Here is a 9,077-nt window from a genome sequence, read left to right on the forward strand (position 1 = left end):
TCTTTTGGATAAACCCCAAGTTCATTATCCAGAATCTGAATCCCTGGAGTGACAAGATCACTATCTTGTATCTCAAAGAATTCCGATGATTCTTTGTCAACTCCTGAAAGAGATGGAAAATCATTTTCCAAGAATGTTGCATCCCTAGACTCAAGTTCCGTTCTCCTCTTACTCTCATCTAGCCCAATGAAGACATGGCCCTTTGAGAGTTCGGAATATCTTACAAAGATACACTTTCTTCCTCTAGGTCCAAGCTTCCCATATTGGTGAGACGTAGAGTGATTATATGCTGCACATCCCCATGTGTGCATGTAACTTAAATCTGGCTTCCTTCTGGTCCAAAACTCATATGGTGTGGAAGGAACCTATTTGGTTGGAACTCTGTTGAGGATATAGGCTGCAGTCAACAAAACATCTCCCCAATAAGAGATGGGTAGGTTTGCTTGTGCCATCATGAATCTCACCATGTCTAGCAAGGTTCTATTCTTCCTCTCAGCAATCTCATTTTGTTGTGGAGTCCCTGGAATAGTAAGTTGCCTAGATATCCCATTTTCATCACACAACCTTTTGAACCTATCGTAGAGATACTCTCTACCTCTATCTGTTCTAAGAGTATTACTCCTTTTATCTAACTGATTCTTAACTAAGCTCATGAATTTCTTAAAACATTCTAGAGTTTCTGACTTATGAGAAATTAGATAAATATGACCATACCGTGTATAGTCATATATGAATATGATGGAATAAGCCTATCCTTTTCTAGTATGCACATTCATGAGTCCACATACATGTAAATGAATAAGTTCTAGAGGATGAGAGGCTCTCAAAGCCTTTTTAAAGGGTTTTCTAGTTGTTTTTCCTGCTAGACATGACTCACAAGTTGGAAAATCATATAGTGAACCTTGGCTCAAGAGACATTCTCTTGCCAACCTGTTCATCCTATCTAAGCCAATATGTCCTAGTCTAGCATGCCACATATTATAATCAATACACACAGTATTTTGGCAAACAAATGCATTACTAGAATTAGATAAATTATCAATTGTATCCAATACAATAAAACTATAACCGTAAATTGTATCATCTAGATACAAAACCAAAGAATTGTTCTCAAATACAACTCTAAAACCATGTCTTATAAAAAACTAACTGAAACAAGATTTCTCCTAATATCTTGAGCATACAACATGTCATGGAGTAACAGCATCCGGCCACCTCGCAAAACTAATTTGCACATGCCAACGCCATGAACCTCCACACTGAGTTGTTCTCCATCGTTATTCTCCTGCTTCCTCTTGGAACACAACGGTATTCCACAAAGCTCAAGCGTTCCCTTGTTATGTGTTTTGTTGCACCTGAATTAACAATCCATAAAGGATTTAGTTCAACAAGCATAGTAGAACTTGTTACATAACAAGATGAGGTATAATACATAGTACATACCTCCTGCTCAATGCAATCACGAGCAAAATGATGAGGCTTTCGGTAGTTGAAGCAAATCAAAGGTGATTTCTTCTTGCTAGCATTGGTCCCCCTTGAACACTTGGGGCCACTCTTGTTTCTGTTCCCACCTCTATTACTTTGCCCGGAACGCTGAGGTTGAGCTTTTTCCTTCTTGTGCTTAAAGCCTGCACCCCTACTAGTGCTAGCTTCAACGGCAAGTACTTCAGTGTCAGGAGCATCAGCCAACATTCGATCCTCCTCCAGCTCAAGGTGCTTGGCAGCTCGATCAAAAGTCTTGACATCATCAGCATGAGTCAAGAAGATCTTCATATGCTCCCAAGTCTTAGGCAATGAACTGATGACTGCAGAGACGTGCTCTTCATCAATCTTTTGGTGCCCACATGCACTCAATTCACTAATCATGTTGGACATGATGGTTATATGCTGCCTCATGGTGTGACCCTAGTGCATCTTGTAACCATCAAAAGTGAGTCCAAGCTGACGGCCTCTTGTGGTGGAAGTCACTCAATATTGGAATTTCACAGCCTCCCACAAAGACTTTACAATCCTATGCTTCTCAAAACGAAGCATCAAGTCATCCCTCATGAAGCTTAGGATAGTAATCTAGCTACCCAGTCTTTCCTCTTCCAAGCATTGTAAAGCTCAAGGTTCCTGCGATGCTGTGCATTGGTACATTCCTCAGGTGGGGACATGGTCTGGTTTATGGTTTTCAGCATGTCCTATTCTTCCTGGAGACACTGCACCTTTTAGTGGTGCCAGAAGTCATAAATTCCTCTCATTCAATTTATCTCCTTTCGCGAGGTTAGCATCTATGCTCTTGGTAGCCGCCATTAAACTAGAGACAATATATACAAGGATGAGTTCAATTATTCTAGCATAAAACACAATAAGCAACAACAATTCACACTAGTATAGTCAACCTACGGGATAAGCATTTAAACCAAAAAAGATGCTAATAAACATTTAATCAAATTCTCATGCAAACCCACATAGACTTATATACTAGTTATATTATGTACTAGAAACATGATTAAAAGACCTATAATCAAAATAGTTTTAATAAAATAACACACCCAATCATGTTTATGTTATGAGGTGGTTAACACCGAACGCTTCTACCTCACTAACTCCCACTAGGCCCCATTAGGCCTTCAATGCCCAAACATCACTCAGAGTGTCGGGCTTCTAGTGTCCAGTAAATTAGAAACACATTCTAAACTGAACTGACTCTCGGACGGATTCTGAGACGGTTCGCTGTCTGAGATTCTGTCTGCCCAGACGGATTTCTTTTCCTTTTAAACGAATTTCAGTTCCACAGAACGGAAAAAAAACAAATTTTCTCCAAAAAATTCATCCAGAAATATGCATAAAAGAAATCCAATAAACATTAAACAAAAGCATTCATCATGGATCATCAATTCATGCAATTTTTACATAAGGGAAAGAAAGAAAAAAAGGATCCTCCCACTTTGATCTGAACAAAAAATTAAGGTTTCTTAAAACCCTCTAAATTCTCCATGGATCTCCATTAAATCTTGGATTCACCGCGGGTTTCTATAAACCATTGATCATTCCATTGGATCCATTCAATAAAGCACAAACAATTGAGAGGAACAAAGAATCGTGGGAATCGTGGCTCTGATACCAATGTTGGTAAAACCTCTATATATCTCAATTTGATAATTGAAGGGAGAAAGATCCTTACCTGGATTCACTTTCCCAATAAAGAATTACCGCAGCGAAAGTTAATTTGGATTCCACGTCTTTGTTCCTCCACGAAAGCTTCACCGGTTTGATTCCACAATCACGAGGAAAATGAATGTATTCCACAACCCAAATGCTTTGTAGGTGGATGGTACAAGATTGAGATCCAAAGCAAGGAGAAGAAGATCCTTGAATAATTTCTCTTTCCTACGTTTCTTGGAGAGAGGGAGAGAGATAGAGGGAGCCGCCTTTCAGGAAATCTTACGTACAAATAATGTGATCTCTCCTAAGTGATTCGGTGGTTACGAAAATATATAACCCTATATTTTGTAAACGCCCAAAAGTGAATTTTCAATTTTGCCCTTGGACATATAATTATAATAATAATTAATAAATCCCAACAGAGAGATTTTACAAGTTAAAATTCTTGTGTTATGTATTATTTTGTGGACATATTTATAGATGTGTTTGTGAACATGGTTGTGATACAATTAGCAACCAAGTTGTGAGGAAAATATATTATTTACAATCTATTTGATAAATTGTCTAGATAATCTTTATTTGTTTGTTTCCTAATAGGTTCACTCAAGAAGGGGAAGAATTGATTTGTTTATGCTGTTACTGTCAACATTGTGGTTAAGTTATCCATTCATTCTCCATCATAGTGGTATCAGAGTTTCCTGGTTGGTTGTCATAGTGTTTGCTTGAGTTGAACAATTGAGACAAACATAGGTAGAATGATGACTTTGAATGGTTATAATTATCACATTTGGAAAGGGAAGAGGGAAGACCTTTTTTGTGAAGGATTTTTATTTGTTTGTGTTTATTAGTGAGAAGTCTGAAAATAAAATAGATGAAGAATTGACTATTTTTATAGACATATATGTGGCTACATAAGGCAATGGGTGGATGATAATGTTGTGAACCATATTAGTAAGGACAGTAGGGATTTTGCTTGGCAGCAGTGCCACGTTGGCACTACTCCAAATAGCAAAAGGTCAGAATTAAAAGTTGGATTTTTGATTAAATTCTCACCGTGGATTATCAGCATGTGCAACAAAAATCTTTTTAAGTGGTACTGACTCAGTTTAATTGCTTTAACCTGAATCAACTCCGTTCAAACCAAACCAAATATTAAAAATCCTCTTCTCTGTTTAATTGCTCCAAAGCAAAATCTAGATTGAACGTTAGTTAAACGATTTTCATTTGTGTTCTTAGCGGGAAGTCGAAGAGACTCTGGTTTTCCTCTTTCCAAAACCGAGAGGCGCTCCTAAGAACAAAGAACTCTGGTTTTCTTCTATACAAGAAGGCTGAGCAAGGTGTCAATCGGCGTAAGGTTTGGGTTATCCGCACCATGCTTGTTGTTTCCTTCAGTGTTGATCATCTACTCTGCGTTTTCTATTATTTGCTTTATCTTGTTTTGTTCTATAACTTGTCAAATTGATTTATGATATCTTTGCATCTTATCAATCGTTACATTTTGATGATAACAGAAAGTCTAGATTGGGGGCCTATTAAAATAGTATATGCAGCTCAACTGCTTGTTAATACCTACTCTGAAACACCGTCAAGATTGAGCTACATGTATAATTTGAAATTGGCTAATCAAGGATGAGAGCGGTAGTCAACTTAGTATATATCTGCTACTCCCTAAGATTTTTCTGAAGGGGGAGAGGGAAGAGAGCTCAATTGATGGTCTTTAGGATATCACATAGGAGGAGTTTTCAGCCAATACTTGGCCATTGTAAGTTTAGTTTCATAAATAACTTGAGGTTAGTGATACCTTAGTAGTCATTCTATGGTTGCTTCCCTAACCATTTAGAGTGTTCATCATTTTTTTTCTTTAATTCAAGGTGTAATATTAACATGATCAAAAGGTGGTATTATGGTTCTCATTAAAGTGGTTTTTCGTAGGGATTTAGGTCATTACTCTTGGGTGAGGACAACAACACTCTTAGTAGGAATAACAGAATAATTGTGGTGAATGGGCTTGTGATCTTGCACCACAGATGGACATCAGGACCTTAGAAACTCAATTTTATGTCCAGGTAGATTCTAGTAATTATGAAAAGAAGGAAATGGTCAAAGAAGTTACTAGAGAATGGAAGGTGATGTCGTGGTCAACTGTGTCTTAGAATCTAAAGACCGAGAATAGGAGGTTGGTCCACTCATCTTGCATTTGGTTGGGCAAGTAATGCTACCTTCATATGGAATACTAAAACTTTATAGAATGATACTTGATCATTTTGTTTTGAGGTCCCCCCCCCCCACCCTGGTATCTATTTAAAGTTGGCATGTGATTCCTTATGTTAGTATGAATTTCATCTGTGGATTATATAAGGGTAATTATTTGGTAGCTTCTTGCCTTCTTGGTTGCGTTATGAGTAGATAATGTTCTGGTGGGAGGTCTGAGTAACTTCACTAGGATTAGATTCTTGCATGATGCTAAACTGTATACTTGTGGTCTAAAGGGTAATGTAGTGAGTTGGATACCTTCATATGGTTTGAGAGTCGTTGTTTGCTTGAGTTTGTTATATAGCTCATTAAGCGTTGTTCAAAAGTGAAAGCTCTTTGTTTTTGGCTGTCACTATCTGCTTCTAAATCATCTAGCTATCAAAGAAGTGAGGATTTCCTTTTTTGGGGTGGGGTGGGGTGATTTGGGGTTCAGGGTTTGGGAGAGGAAATAAATATGAAGCATCTTTTGATATTGTCTAGTCTCTACTCTCTTTGTTTTTTCCCCCCTAATGATTAATTTCAAGCTAGCTAGCTTATAATAATGAGTTACAACTTTTTGATTGAATTATGTGGGCTAAACACTTCTACTCATAATGATTAAGATTTGTTAAGCATCCAAAACAAATTATATTGGAACAACAACAGAATTATCAAGTGCAGAGGACAAGCTACCCTGTTTATAACCAATATATATGTCTAAGTTCTTTTGTACTCCTTGCACATTTGAAGATTACTGAGGTGCAACTTCTGCTATTGTTATGGGATTATATAATGTATATCAGTTATTGAAAAAGAACATAGTGCTTATCTGACTTCTGTTGAAATTCTTGCATGCTGAAAGCATAGTGGAAATCAGCTAGTCTAATACTGATATATTCTTTCATATGGTCATTTAGATGATGTGAGACACTGCTTCTGCTATAATTAAAGCATTACATAATTTCATTGTCTAATAGAATTTTTGTTGGTCCAATATACTTTTCACACTGGTTGTGAGAGCTTTTTTTTGCTACTATTTTCTTTGTTTGGAATTTGAAATCTAACATGTGTTTTTTAGATGAATCCTTAGCTCAAATGGAAGAGCACCTTGAAATTCTTTAGGGCATGATGGTTCGATCCCATCAGGGTTTATTGTTCATTGGAGCTTTAGCTATAAATGGTTTAAGATGTGCAATGTAGGTTCTATTGTTGAATGAAAGATGCTAATTTTGGAGATTGAGATACTTGTGTCCGTTGTATATTAGATTTATTTATTTTTCAATGTGCAACCCTAATGTAGGAATGCCTTTGTCTTGGTTTTTCACAGTGAGAATAGAGGGGTTTACACCTCTAGGAATGCTGCTTTCTTACTTCTCCCAATCTCTCAGACTTCCTCTTCTGATTTCATTATTGTTCCATAGGATTTAAAATACAAATTGATGGCAAAGGAACTCAATTTTGTAATTGTTCCAATTTGGGCACCACCAGGTGCTAGAGAACTAAAACCCCTGAAACAACATTCTTGTTTACAATAATGTTACATGAATCACAAAGTTTCTCTTACTTTATTGCCTAAAAGAACAACAAACCACAATAAAAGCACATTCATAAGTAAAAGAAAAAATAAAAAATAAAAAGAATCCCTATGGGTTCGAACCATCATCCCCTAGATAATATCTAGGTGTTCTTCCAATTGAGCTAAGGATTCACCTAAAAAAGCACACATTGTTGATCAATCAAAAGGGGAAAAAAACCATATTATAAATTACTTGGATGAAACCAAAAGCATAACATTATAAAGCGAAAAAGCTTACTGCACGCATATATTTGACTTGGTGGTTTCAATTAGAATGGCTAGCTAGTTGGTTGGGCACCTAGCTTGGTGCTTCAGTGGATAATCCCCTGTTATAACCTTTTTGTTTTTAATTTCAATCATCCTTTCCTGCTGTCACTTTTGCACCTACACTGAATTGTGATATTCAAACCCCACATAACAAAATAAGTAAAGAACCGTATTTTGTTTCCCTCCTTTTTCCAATCGATACACTCTGCTCCTCTCCATTACATGTTCCACATCCTTAGATAGATGGAGCCAGTAATGCCTATTAAAGACCTAAGCAATGGTCTTGTCATTCCCAAAATGGCCTTTAGTTTCTTCCCAAGTGATGCGTTCAAAATCTGCCCAGCCCTTAGATCTCCTGAGAATGACGTGCAAAACAAAGCGTCAGATGTGGCCCGACCGTTGGGGTCGGGAGTCCACCTCCGAAGGCTAAGTCAGTTGATGAACTTAATCACAAACGGCTCTGCTAGAACACAGAGCTAAGGAATGAATAACTAGAATACGATTCAGATAGTGAGCATCTGAGTGTTTTTGTCCATCTGTTCGTCCTCACCTTGTGAATAGGTGATGTCTTATATAGAGTGTAACTTCGAATCTTCTTCGTTGGATGTATTTGAGCCTTCTTCGGATAATCGTTGGATCTTAACAGATAGATCCGTTGAGTGATAGATTTTTACTAGTTTGGACTAGTAGAGGACTCCTAGGATAACCCAATCGTTATTTGGTGGTTATCCATATGATAGCAATGATTGACAGCCGCCGAATTCTGCTAGCCGTCATTAGGTTAATTAACCTCCTCCATAAGTATTGGATTAGGGCGTGCTTGTGGCTGATTTAGTTTTCTTCCTCAGCAAGCTATCTCCTGAACCCGGCTCACTCAGAAACGAGTAGATTCCCTTCGTCTCGACCAGAGTCGAGGGTCGAACCAAGAATGAACCAAGTTCGATCATATTTTCTCCGTATCACCAAGTAAATTTTTAATGGTTTATTACCTCAGGGTGGAATCTGGGGTTTAAATCCTGGTACCCATGAAGAGGTACCCAGCACGAATCAAATACTTAGGTGTGGCGCCTCTGTGTCATCAAGGCTTCGAATCCTTGTACCCATGATTGTATACCAATGGCTATGGTGAAGCTGAAGCAGTAGCTAGTCTATGAACCAAGCTAAGCAGGCGATGCAAGAAACTATTTGTCAAGTGAGTTTCAACACGAAAGAAGAGAGTGGGGAGCAGCAAAGAAAACTCTCTCAGCTTACTTCAGTTTTTTTCTTTTACTTGTATTGTATGTGGAAGAACTTGAATAATTCATGGGGGTTAGAACTGCTGCTCTCTGACAGCTTGTAAAATAAGCAATCACTTTAGAGAATTTTGTACCATACTTCATTATGATTATAGATGAATACATAGAAAGTCCTTTTTCCTTCCATTTTGTTCCCTGCTTAGCTGCTAAGCTACTATTTGTACTGCCTTTTCTTGAGTTCAACAATATTCATCAATCAAGGCAATCCAACAACCTAACCTAACTGCACGTCTGCACTTATAGGAAAAACTATATTCTCTAAAGCTGCCGACAGCCAAAATATACTTACTTGTAACATATACAGGCCTATAGATCCCAACTATACATTTTCCAAAACAACAACAACAATTTTAGTTATGATCAGATTCCTCCTCAGATGGTGAAAACTTTGGATGATCATCAATCCTAAAAAGCAGAATCATGTAACCACTTTGGCTGATCAAAACTAAATCCCATTTCTTCATCCAAAAAAAAAAAAAAAAAAAAAAAAAAAAAAGAATAATAAAAAAGAACAAAAAAAAAAAAAAAAAAACAATAAAAATCAAAAAGTCAGTTGC

The sequence above is a fragment of the Hakea prostrata genome, chromosome 2, assembly GCF_041222555.1.
Source record: "Hakea prostrata isolate BN-2017 chromosome 2, UWA_Hpros_2, whole genome shotgun sequence".
In the NCBI taxonomy this organism is placed as follows: domain Eukaryota; kingdom Viridiplantae; phylum Streptophyta; class Magnoliopsida; order Proteales; family Proteaceae; genus Hakea; species Hakea prostrata.